Source organism: Gavialis gangeticus, unplaced genomic scaffold, assembly GCF_001723915.1.
Source record: "Gavialis gangeticus isolate Ggan-Ray unplaced genomic scaffold, GavGan_comp1, whole genome shotgun sequence".
Classification (NCBI taxonomy): domain Eukaryota; kingdom Metazoa; phylum Chordata; order Crocodylia; family Gavialidae; genus Gavialis; species Gavialis gangeticus.
Window position 1 is genome coordinate 32,908,567 of NW_017729025.1, and position 12,256 is coordinate 32,920,822.

The following is a 12,256-nucleotide window of genomic DNA, read 5'->3' on the forward strand; positions in this document are numbered from 1 at the left end:
AAAGTCTTTGAAAAGGTTATTAAGGCTCATATGTGACAGCCCAGCAGGAAAAATTATGCTGAGGGGAAAAAAGCATGGGTTCATAGCAGGTAGATCATGCCTGACTAATCTGGTCTCTTTTTATGACCAGGTTACAAAGCACCTGGATGCAGGAGTAGGGGTAGATATCGTTTACTAAGACTTCAGGAAGGCCTTTGATATGGTATCCCACCCCATACTGGTGAAAAAATGAAGAGGCTGTGACTTGATTACACAGCCCAGTGGGTGGCAAATTGGTTAGGGGGTCATACCCAGAGAGTGCTAGTGGATGGGTCAGTATCAACCTGGAAGGACGTGGGCAGTGGGGTTCCGCAGAGCTTGGTCCTTGGACCGATACTCTACTCTTCAATGTCTTCATCAGTGAGTTGGACGAGGGAGTGAAGTGTACTCTATCCAAGTTTGCAGATGATACAAAACTGTGGGGAGAAGTGGACACACCGGAGGGCAGGGAACAACTACAGGCAGACCTGGACAGGTTGGACAAATGGGCAGAAAACAATAGAATGCAATTTAACAAGGAGAAATGTAAAGTGCTGCACCTAGGGAGGAAAAATGTCCAGCACACCTACTGCCTAGGATATGACCTGCTCGGTAGCATGGAAGCGGAAAGGGATCTTGGAGTCCTAGGGGACTCCAAGATGAACATGAGTCATCAGTGTGACGAAGTCATTAGCAAAACTAACTGCACTTTGTCCTGTTTCAGCAGATGCATGACAGCCAGAACCAAGGAGGTGATACTTCCCCTCTATCGGGCACTGGTCAGACTGCAGTTGGAGTACTGTGTCCAGTTTTGGGCACCACACTTTAAGAGGGATGCAGATAACCTGGAGAGGGTCCAGAGAAGGGCCACTCATATGGTTAAGGGCTTGCAGGCCAAGCCCTACAAGGAGAGACTAGGGCACCTGGACCTCTTCAGTCCCCACAAGAGAAGATTGAGAGGTGACCTTGTGGCTGCTTATAAATTCATCATGGGGGAGCAGAAGGGAATTGGTGAGGATCTACTCATCAAGGTGCCCCGGGGCTTACAAGAAATAATGGCCATAAGCTAGCAGACAGCAGATTTTGACTGGACATTAGGAAGAACATCTTCACAGTTAGAGTGGCCAAAATTTGGAATAGGCTCCCAAGGGAGATGGTGCTGTCCCCTACCCTGGGGATCTTCAAGAGGAGGTTAGATAGGCATCTCGCTGGGGTCATCTGAACCCATCACTCTTTCCTGCCTATGCAGGGGATCATACTCGATGATCTGTTGAGGCCCCTTCTGACCCTAACATCTATGAATCTATGAACATTAATACAAAGAGGACAGAGCATAGCTTTTGCTTCTGGGTTCTTTCTCTGACTTACTGGCTAATGAAATCATATCAAAGTCCTTTTATTTGCACTTTTATGAATTATTACATAAACTGATTACTCATTATACACTTACTTATCTGAATATGTGAATTTTAGCCCCATCAAAGGTTAAACAAGAGAACAAAGAAATGAGAGAGAAGTATGAAAGCTGTGAACAGAAACATCAGGTCATTCAATGAGGGAACAATATTCTATTATTATTTTAGTCTGTTTATTAAAACCCTTACTTTGTTAGGAGTGTAATTGTTTCCATTCTGAGCAGTTAGTTGCGTGTTTGCTTTTTTGTGGAATGTCCGAGGTGTAAAATTAGAACTTTTAAGTAAGTGTTTGGGTGTAATAGTCTTTTGGGCTGATTATGACTGATGTTCAATGTGCATAAAGAGGAGTACAAAAAGCTGTAATCTGAAATGCAGCAGCCAGGCATTAGATGTTAACGTTTAATAAGATATTGGGGGAAGGAGGGAGAGAGTCTCCAAAATTGGAATCCTCTGGATCTAATAAAAATATTATAGGAATGCAATTTCTTGTGTGCTGTAAGATAGATTAGTGTCAGGGTGAAGGAAGATGAGAGAGAGCATTTCTTGGGGAATAAGAGTTTTAACAGCCTTGACAAAGTGACTGCTGACTTCTTTCAGAGGAAAATGACTGAGGATAAACTTTGCTCTTTGTAAGTGTATGAAAAATATAGGCTCTGAAATCCGTAAAAGTCTGGTCTAATGTCTGTTGTAGTGAACTTGGGTTCACATCAGGTCCCGGTACTGCCTTTGGGGAAAAAATTCTGCTCTTAGTAAGAGGAAAGGGCTGGGCAGGCCCATGTGGTCTTCTGGCAACAGCTAAGAGAACCTCTTACTTGGCAAAAATGCTCAAGTTTCACTAACTTCCTAACTTCTCTGATCTGCTCATTCCTAAAATGTTCTGTATCATTGTGAGGGCAGAAATACTCAAAATCCATCTCTCAGAATCCAGACTTATTTGGTAATTTCATAATCACCTTGAAAAACAGTTTGAGCTAGAATTATTCTGGAAAAGGCTAACTTTTAAAATTCACCTATTTCCTCTCAGAAATAGTTTCTACAGTAGTAGTGGGAATTGGAAGCTGCATTTTGTTGAAAACCGATTTGAGCAAGTGTAATGGTATTATTAACATATACCAATACAAAGTGTAATACAGAAGAGTGTCTTTTCTGTCATATAATAATACTAATTGATATCAGTAGTTTTTTTTTCTTTTCTTCACCAGAAGTCCGCAGGGCAATTATCTTCACAAACGCAAATTGATTAAGCATCGCAAAACAAGGCTCAAAGGTTCCTGCGAAATATTCTGGGTTAAAGAAGAAATGAGCTGGGGACAGAGCTCCGGAGTCTTGATCACTATGTGCTCCTCTGACCACTTGACCATGTGCCTAATGGATATACTATTCCTTCAGCATACCAGCTGAGAGAGCTGCTCTGGGAAATTATATATACTTGTTCTTGTGCAATGGTTCTCTTATGGACTTCTAGCTTCTTGATAGTCCTCATGAAAAGCTCGGGGACTGGTGATATTTGGGAGCAAACATGTTTGTCTTGCAATGAAATGGTGGACCATTGTTTTATCAAAATAAAAAGGGCACATAAATAGCAGTGAGGGGTACTAGCACAGAAACTGTCAAGAATGCCACCTCAATAAGATGTCACATTCTTTTAATGCATATCCTATGTTCTTTTAATGCGTATCCTTATTGCTGTAATTCAGTTGGGGAAAGAAATGGTAGGATGAATTGGGAATAATTTCTAACATGAGGCATGTAGAAAATACATGGGGAGTCCTATTTTTCCCAATTGTTTAGGGGAAAGTTTCTGGCAGTGAAGCTAAATAGAATTAGTCAATGCAGGGCAGTTAATGATTGAAAGCAGAATACTTTGGCATCCCCATGTTTGGTGATGTGTTTAAAATAAATTTTCTGCTTTATATTTAGACTAGAATGACTGTAGTGCCTTGTTATCTTTTCCCATATGTTTCCCTGTTCAGGCTTTCCTTTCATAGATGATGGATTAGAAAACACAGTAGATGCCCTCATTCAGCAACTTTCCCCATTGTTCATTGTATGTGCAGAGTAGGAAGCTGAACTCTGAGGCAAAGTAGTTTGAAACATGTGGTCACATGTGCCTGTTGTTCAGTATTTTACTACACACAAACTTTGGCATATCATTGAAAGTTCTACAACATGTGGATAACTTGTTTTTGAATCCATGTCCTTGAATTTCCTAACTTAGTACATGGTGTTCTTGGTTGTATTTGCTAAATGGGAGCAGACATTCAGACTTGCTTTAAATATTGCAGGACCTACATACCTCCAGCGTCAGTCAGTGGTTCACCAGCTCTTTGATTCAGTGATTAATCCCACTTGAGAGAAACACAATTTCAATTTCTCATGTCTTTAAGATATTTTCTGTCTATTTTGATGGGCTGGGCTGTAGGCCAAGGACCGCTATTACGCAGCATCTGATGCTTCACCTGTGGTAGTCAGATTTGTCTAAGTGGAAAGGTAAAATTTTCAGAGGTGTCTAAAGCTACAAACAGATGTTGCATTTGTCCTAGGAAAAGCCATTTTCTCCAGGAACAAAATGAGATGGTTCAGACATTCATGTCTTTAGGGTTTGTCCCAGGACGACAAAGATTCACAGTATAAGGAGTGCTAACAGTTTGGCCCTGGAACATCACAAAGTGTGTCTAAACAGTTATCTCAGGAATGCATGAGTGAATGAATGGCAGAAAAGTAACAGTGCATCCAGTTGCTTGATAAACCCCAGTTAGAAGGATGATGTGTATACAAACCAATCCTGGAACTTTTCTGTTCTGGGACAAGCACAGGTACAACCAGTCCCAGGACAAATGCAATGTCTGTTCCAGCCTAAGTAGGCGCATCTACATGTGCGCATTTATTGTGTAGTAACTGAAATTACTGTGCAGTATGGGCATGCATCTACATGTGCACACCCATACTGAGTAGTAAATATGGTGACTTACACTAACTTGAACATAAAATTGATACCTGCATCATGCAGGAATCAACCAATCAAGCAACTGTTACTAAAGAACACTAGTTGGGTACAAAAGACATCCAGGATTAGCTGGGTATGTCTGTACCACTTGCCAGTGATTAGGGTGTTCATGTGAAATGTGGGAGATCTGTTTTCAAATATCTATTCTGTTTAATTTGTAAGAATATTGAACACAAGTTTCTTATATCCCAAGACAATGTACAAGACACCAGGTTGTTGAAGCCTCTGACTTGATACTCACTATCTTCCTGCCACTGATCTACTGTGTATAAATTAAATATTCATAGAAACAGGAACTTGAGTCACTTTATCCCATATGCAGGAAACTGCCCTAATTGCTGGGCTATATTTAGGGACCTACCCAAATCATGACTGCACAGATTTCACAGTAATCACAAAATCCACGGGGGGGAAAATACCCTCCAAAAACTCACTAAAAATAAAAGGCTGGCTTCCTAGTGGAAGTGGGGGGGAAGGCTAACCCAATAAGTCCTCGAAATTGGCATCCAGCCCTGGGATCTGTCAGGAAATCAACCAGCTGCATCTTCGAGTTGGACAGATCCCTAGCTATATTGTCAGTCTCTCTGTTTCTTTGTCTCTCTCTGTTTCTCTTTCAACTAATATCTAATTATTCATAGAAAGTGAAAAAGTTGCAAGATCCAAGTGTTTTTGTAGTTTTAGCCCCAAAGACTCACAAATCCTGCTGGGTTTTTTGCAGTTTTTTAAATAGGATTTAGGCTCATAAATCATTTAGGCAGCCTTGTTTCAGCCACTGGAACTGGCTGTTCCAAGTGGGGTTGTGTCTTCATGAAAGATTGTGGTTCCTGCTCCTTCCAAAATCAAGGTGTTTGGTTGCTTTATAGGGCAGTGTCTAGAGCAGCTTCATAGTTGGGTTTATTGTTACAGAGTAGGTGAGATATATGCTCAAGAGTTGATTCCTTGGGGAAATCAGAGACACAGTACAGATGACCTCCCCCCCACCCCCATCACAGCTGAGTCTGTTGGTGTTTGCATTTGAATTATCAGGGACATTTCAACAGGAGTACAGGAAAAACAGCAGAATAGAAGAGAGCTACCAATATCCAGGCTAGCAGGAGTATTTGCTTAGGAATCATGTAACATAACATTTAAAAGAACAAGTAAGGTTAATCGGAGTGCTCCTGCCATTATATCATTGACATTTACATACCAAGGGAAATTGTCTGGAAAACAAAACAAACCAAAAAACCCTGGTACCTATTAAATGTTGGCCCCAGGTCAAAAATTACTGTCCAATTGTAAATATAAATTAGGATAGCCCAATAAAACAAATGGGATTTAGAGGCAAACTCTCACTAACTTTTAAGACTCTTGGCAGATTTATCAACCACTGGAAAGGTCACTACATATATTTGTGGCAAGTAGACTTAATTATCCTTTGTTGTTTCTCATAAGACAGTTTGCAACTATTTATTCTTTCTCTTCTGTGGGAGGAGGGAGAAGGGTGGCCAGAAAGTGTTTAGAAACATTTGAATATATCAAAACTAGTGAGTCCCTGTAGGTTGATACAGTATGGATAAAATGATTCTAGAGAGACTAATTTCATCATTGCTTTAAAGCTACCTGGCATTGAGAGAGCTGGTATAAAGGCCAACAGAGAATAACTCTGTGTTACAGAACACCCCTTGTATAAAGGGCCTTTATATCAGGTACTGAACCACCTCCATCAGCTCTGCAATATGTCTGTAGCAGGCAGAGTGGGGACAGGAAGGGGGTGGCTCAGAAGCAAGATGAGGCATAGTTTCATGGTTAGTAGGGTTGGAAGGGACCTGAGCAGATCATCAAGTCCGACCCCCTGCCATGGCAGGAAAGAGTACTGGGATCAAACAACCCCAGCAAGGTGATTGTCTAGCCTTGTCTTAAAGATGCCCAGGGTAGGAGCCAGCACTTTGCTTGAAAGTTGGTTCCAGATCCTAGCCGCCCTGACAGTGAAGTAGCGCTGCCTGATGTCTAGTTTGAATCTACCTTCTGCCAGCTTGTGACCATTATTCCTTGTCACTCCTGGCAGTGCTTGTGGAAACAGGGATTCCCTCAATGCCTGCTGGTCCCCTCTGACTAGTTTGTAACAGGCCACTAGATCCCCCTGCAGCCTTCTCTTGTGGAGGCTCAACAGGTTCAGGTCCCGTAGCCTCTCCTTGTAGGGCCTGCCCTGCTGCCCCCTGATCATGCAAGTGGCCCTCCTCTGGACCCTCTCCATGTTGTCCACATCCCTCTTGAAGTGCGGTGCCCAGAACTGGACACAGTACTCCAGCTGCGGCCTGACCAGTGCTGCATAGAGGGGGAGTATCACCTCCTTGGACCTGCTTGAGATGCATCTGTGGATGCATGACAAGGTGTGGTTGGCCTTCCTGACTGCATCACCACACTGCCGACCCATGTTCATCTTGGCATCAATGATGACTCCAAGATCCTTTTCTGCCTCTGCACTGACGAGAAGGGAGGTCCCCAGCCTGTAGGTATGCTGCTGGTTCTTCCTCCCCAGGTGGGAATGGCTGAGACATTGTGATATCCTGGATAAGTTAAGCAGCCTGCCTCCTCTCTGTCCAACTCCTGTTCTCTTGTAGGGAAGCCAGAGTCCCACGCTATATGCTCCACGCTGCTCCTGATTAAATGTTTTGCATATGACCTGATGATGGACATCTAACCATGATCAGAACAATTGAGATTTTGAGTGTCGCTCATAGCTTTCATCTCATGAAAGCCCTTCCCACATTTTTGGACCTATAGGCAGTAGTAATTCAGCCAAGGAACCCATGATAGATCCATCTTTATAACGTCTTTTGCATTTTCCCCCTTAATTTGAAATAAACGTTTTCAGTCTAAAATGACTTGATTTATCTCTGTGTCTATCCATTTACAAAGATTGGCCAAGTCAAAAAGGGCAGTCAGGATGGCATTTTCAAAAACAATGAATGCTTGGAGGATAGAGCTGACTCAAACTACTTTTTTGACTGCATCAAAATGTTCATGGGGAAACATCTACTTTCCTCAAAAGAATGTGATTGCTCCTTTTGTTGGAAAACAGAAAAAAAAATTCTGCAGCTTTTGTTTTAAATATTTCGGCTTTTGGTTGTAGAAAATTAATTTTTTTTGGGGGGGGGAAGTGAGTTAACTATTTGTGACCAAAAAGTCAAAATTTGCCAGTTCATTTCTATTAAAATATGTAGGGAAAAAAATGGAGTTCTGTTTTTTGACTACTCTGCTTGTAACCTGAAATGGGATTTGTATTCCACAATCACTTAGGTATTTTTATAATTTAAATTTCAAGTTTTAACTGCTTTTTGTGCTTTTGAATAGTCCCACCCCCCATAAAATATATCTTTTATAATTTTGTAGATGAAGACCATTTCAGTAGAAATGGACAATAACTTCAAAATAATGCAGTTAGATTCTTCAGTCACTATGCTGAAACCTTTCTAAACTCCCATGTCTTCTTTACCTGATGAAGGCTTTCAGATGGACCATGGGAACAGCTCCCAGAACTAGTTACAAGTTACTGTTAAATTCCTTAATTCAAGGCAATGAAACCCAGTAGTGAGGGGAACCTGATAGTAATGTCTGCACTGCAAAATGGTCAACTAACAATGTGACTCCTATTGTAGGGTGCTTTGAGCACAGACTGAAACCCAGGAAAGATGTTTCATTTTGGTTGGGAACTGGGGCACATCTGTGCTGGAACATACCTTTTCCATTCAAGTTTGCAGAGTTCAAAACTAAATCACGTTGAAGGCAAATCTATCTATGAAGACCATGCACAGTTTCATTATGAAGAAAGTTCCTCTTCAAACATCTTTCTCATGACATTTCCACACAGCCACAGACAACATGTAAATCATGGCAATAATATGATTTCTTAGTTTGATACTTTCATTAGGAAATGTTGAAATAAGTGACTTTTGGAAATCATGATGTAGAAACAGAACTGTTCTTAGTAGATGCACTGTAGCCTTACAATATTTCATTGTTGAAAATAACACAAAAACAATAATGAAATACAATGCATTCAGACTTGGAGAGCTCTTCTGAATGCTGCTGTCCTGATATTACACCATTATACAGCTGTTGTTATTTTTATAAGGTTATTAAGGATACTATGCTCAACCACAAACGAATTAAAACATTTAGTATATAATGTGACATCTGCTTTCAGCATATCTTCCTAGATATCACTCTAGTTAAGGTTCTTTTATCGGCTTAATTCATGTTTATGGGTTTGTTTTTGTTTTTTAAAGCTTTTTCTTTACCAGAAATATGAGAGTAACATGAACATTGATCATGGTATTTCAAGGTAAACTTGTGAATTTTGTTGTACATGGCACACACTTTACATTTTCATATTTACCTTTAACCCACACGATAAAGCTCAGCAGTACAATACATATGCACCTGCACACACACAGTCCCTGCCTCATAAATCTTACGATCAAACTGATTATTTCAGAGAAAACAGGACATGATTAGGCACATGGTGGAGGGCAGTGGAGAGAGCTCACTCAGTAGTTTCTCTCTCCTATTAGCCAGGCTATTTCTTGCTGAACATAGTTTGCTGCCTGAACTTCCTTTGTGTTTGTGGCAGAACTGTACATACTGCTTCTACAAATGACCTTCTGGATAATCCCATTTGCTGCCCTCTGAAACACCATTTGGCGTATGGTCACTTAAAAAACTAGGCCTCTGCACAGTAGCTAGTATTCGCTTTGGATTCAGATTTGGCTGATTCAGGGGACAGTGATTTGATTTGGTGACTTGAATCACTGTCCCAATTTGATTCAGGTGAATCAGCCAAGCTAGGCCCATCCCCTGCCCCTCTTGCAGCCTGGTAATGGCTGCCCCAGCTCCTGGTATTTGTTTGAAAAAAAGAAAGCGCCAGTGCTGCTGCTGGGCGGGTGGCAATCCCTGCTGCCTTCAGCTGCCCCACACTGTGTGTGAGGCTCTGCAGGAGCTCCCTGACCCCCCCGTAGCGAAAATAGATACTTTTCTCTATGTTTCTTTGTTCCTTGTTTCAGTATTAACCCCTGCATTCTGTAATTTTCCACCCACATGGTACAGGATAGCCCACTACGCATGTCTTATAGGTTGCTCAGGTTTTGTTTTGAAATGACCAATCAAAATGTAACACGTCAACTGAAAAAATGCTAGCTCAATAAAAGCCACGTGCTCTCTCTGTTTAGGGTCGGCACTGATCTGAGCAACAAGCTCCTCTGTCGGCCTGCTTGCAAGCAATAAAATAGGGTTGGACCCAGCCTGAAAGTGTGACTCTCTTCTAGAGGTGAATTGGACTAGCCTCCAGGGGATAAAATCAGCAATTTATGCAACACCCCCCCTCTCGCTCCCCTAGTACTCCCATGGTTGCCCTACCCGGGCCAGCTCCGGCCCTTTACGGGGAAAAAAACAAAACAAAAAAAGCCCGGGACTTGCCGCTCTTGCCAGTGGGGGGTGATCCCCACTGCCCTGAACCATGTTGGGGGCTCTGCATGAGCCCCTAAAGCCCCGAAGCTGCTGCAGGAGTGGTGAGTCCTCGGGATTTTCTCCATTTTTTTTTCTTTCCATAAAGGGCCAGAGCTGGCCTTGGCAGGGCACCTGTGGGGGAGTGGCGGGGGGGGAGGGGGCTCATGCAGAGCGCCCCATGCAGTGTGGGGCAGGGGAGGACAGCAGGGATCACCCCCCTGCCTGGCAGCACCTGGTGAGCACTGGGGCTTTTTTTTTAAAGTACTGGGAGCTGGGGTGGGGGGGCTGTGGCAGCGGGGGGAGCTGGTGGGGCTGGCAGGGGTCCCCTCCTCCACCCCTAGTACTTACCAGTTCAGAGTCAGCTGCAGCTCCCTGCTGAAGCCACCGGGCACAGCCCAAATCTATTCGGACCTTTAAAATTGGTCCCCTGGTTCAATTTGGATTCAGAGATTTGGCTACTGAATCGGGCCGAATCTCCTCTGAATCGAATCAGCACCCAAAGCTTCACACAGCCCTAAAAAACCCTGCTTCTGAACTGCTATAGCTAGCACTAAAACAAACTTTGAAACAACAGCAACAAGTAGTTTCTTTCTCCTTGTGTCTCAAGCACTATTAGCACAGGCTCCTTTTAACTGAAAAAGGGGCATATTAAAAAATCCAGAAATGCGATTGAGGAATAAAAACTGTGGTGAATTTAAATAATCAAATATTTTTGTCTTAAAGAGAAGCAGAAGTACATACCTTTCTGGGACAAAGCTGTTACCAGTATTTTCACAGAGTGTGCAAGAGGCTCAGGGAGCTTTATTTCCTTCAGCAGTATTGTCAGGACTTTTGTTGTAGACTGCGTCCCCCTGTACGAGGAGGGGCTTCTTCCCAGGGCGGAGACCTTCCACAAGGCCTAGCTACCACTTGTAGAAGAAGCCTGGAATTTCTTCAGTTCAAAGGTGTTCAAATCGCCTGGAATTTGTCCTTAGCAAATCTTGAGAAGGGGCTTCTCAGTAAATGATGATCTCAAAAAGGGTTTGAGAAAAAGGAACGAGCCTCTAGGAAACAGAAAAAGATGGCTGATCAGCAAAGATACCCACATCCTCTTTTATTTCAGGAGATGTTATCGAATACCTGATACGCAACTATGCCCTGAGAGCGCACGCGCTCTCTTCCTGTGTGTGTAGTACAGGGCTAGATTAACCCTTTAGCTGGCCCTAGGCTGGTCAAGACCCTCCCTCCCCACCCCAGTGCTGCCACCCGCAGGGAGGGGGGCTCGGAGCCGCTGCTAGGAAGCAGCTGCTGTGACAGCGAGCTTGGTGGAGGCGAAGGGAGGTGGACAGGGCCATTCATGCTGCTGCCATGGAGGGAAGGACTGGGCACCCCCACAGCTCACAGCCCTAGGAATGTGCCTATCTTACCTATGCATTAATCTGGCCCTAGTTTAGTATATAACCAGCTAGTGTTTAATTTGTACTAGAATAATAATTGCTCCAAGAGCAGAACATATACTTAGGAGGAGAAAGTGCAGCATGGGTGAGGGGGCTCCAGAGACTGGAATCCAAAATTCCTTATTCCTAACTCTGCCTCAGATGCTGATGTCTTTGGAGCCTTTGGAAAGTCATTTAAACTGTTCATCCCATTTTCCCACTTGTAGGTTAGGGATAGAAATATGTGCCTGATTGGTTCTCAGAGATGGTATGAGTATTTATAGTACACACAGAGGTGAAGTGATGATGGTGCTATGTGGTAAGGGTATGAGGAAAAAGGAAGAATAGTAATGATGGAGGAGGAGTGGGGGTTAAGTGAGGAAAAATGTTACGAGTGCCCTGGGTAGCAGCACTTTGAATCACTACTCCCTGAGGGTGTCATATTAAATGTAATAGTTTGAGTTTTTGTAATAAATACCCATTAGCCAGTTTAAACAAAACGCAAGGTTCATCTTCTTATCTAGGCCATTGCTTGTTTTTGCCTACGTGTTGAATGTCTTGGTTCTGAATTTTATCTTTAGAGGCCTTGCAGCGAACGTGCTGAATGTCTTGGTTTCTGAATTTTCTCTCTAGAGGCCTTTAACAAAGTTAACCTAAAAGTGACCCTTGGGCAAACGCTCCGAGAGATCGAAACTTAGGGGCTTTTGAAAAGGGGTTGGCAAGAGAGGTCACTGCAGTGGTGTGGAAAATTTCCCAAAGAAGACCCAGGAAAGGAATTTGCTGGGGAAAAGATCCGAGCCCAAATTTGGGAGTAGTGACAGGTTTGGGTAGGAGGGGCCCAAGATGGCAACTCACCCAATAAAAACTTTAACCTACAGTCCCAATTTGGAGGTAACCTCACTTGCAGAACACCG

The 12,256-nt window shown here is 43.0% G+C and overlaps 1 protein-coding gene across 1 annotated transcript in view; it reads right to left on the bottom strand.

Moving 5' to 3' along the window:
• The window catches only part of BDKRB2 (bradykinin receptor B2), a 36,806-nt gene extending 25,890 nt beyond the window's left edge, over positions 1 to 10,916 (bottom strand). Inside the window, exon 1 of the mRNA XM_019518604.1 lies at positions 10,669 to 10,916. The gene's annotated coding sequence lies outside the window, so the exon portion shown is untranslated. The remainder of the gene's footprint in view (positions 1 to 10,668) is intronic.
• Positions 10,917 to 12,256: the final 1,340 nt, after the last annotated feature.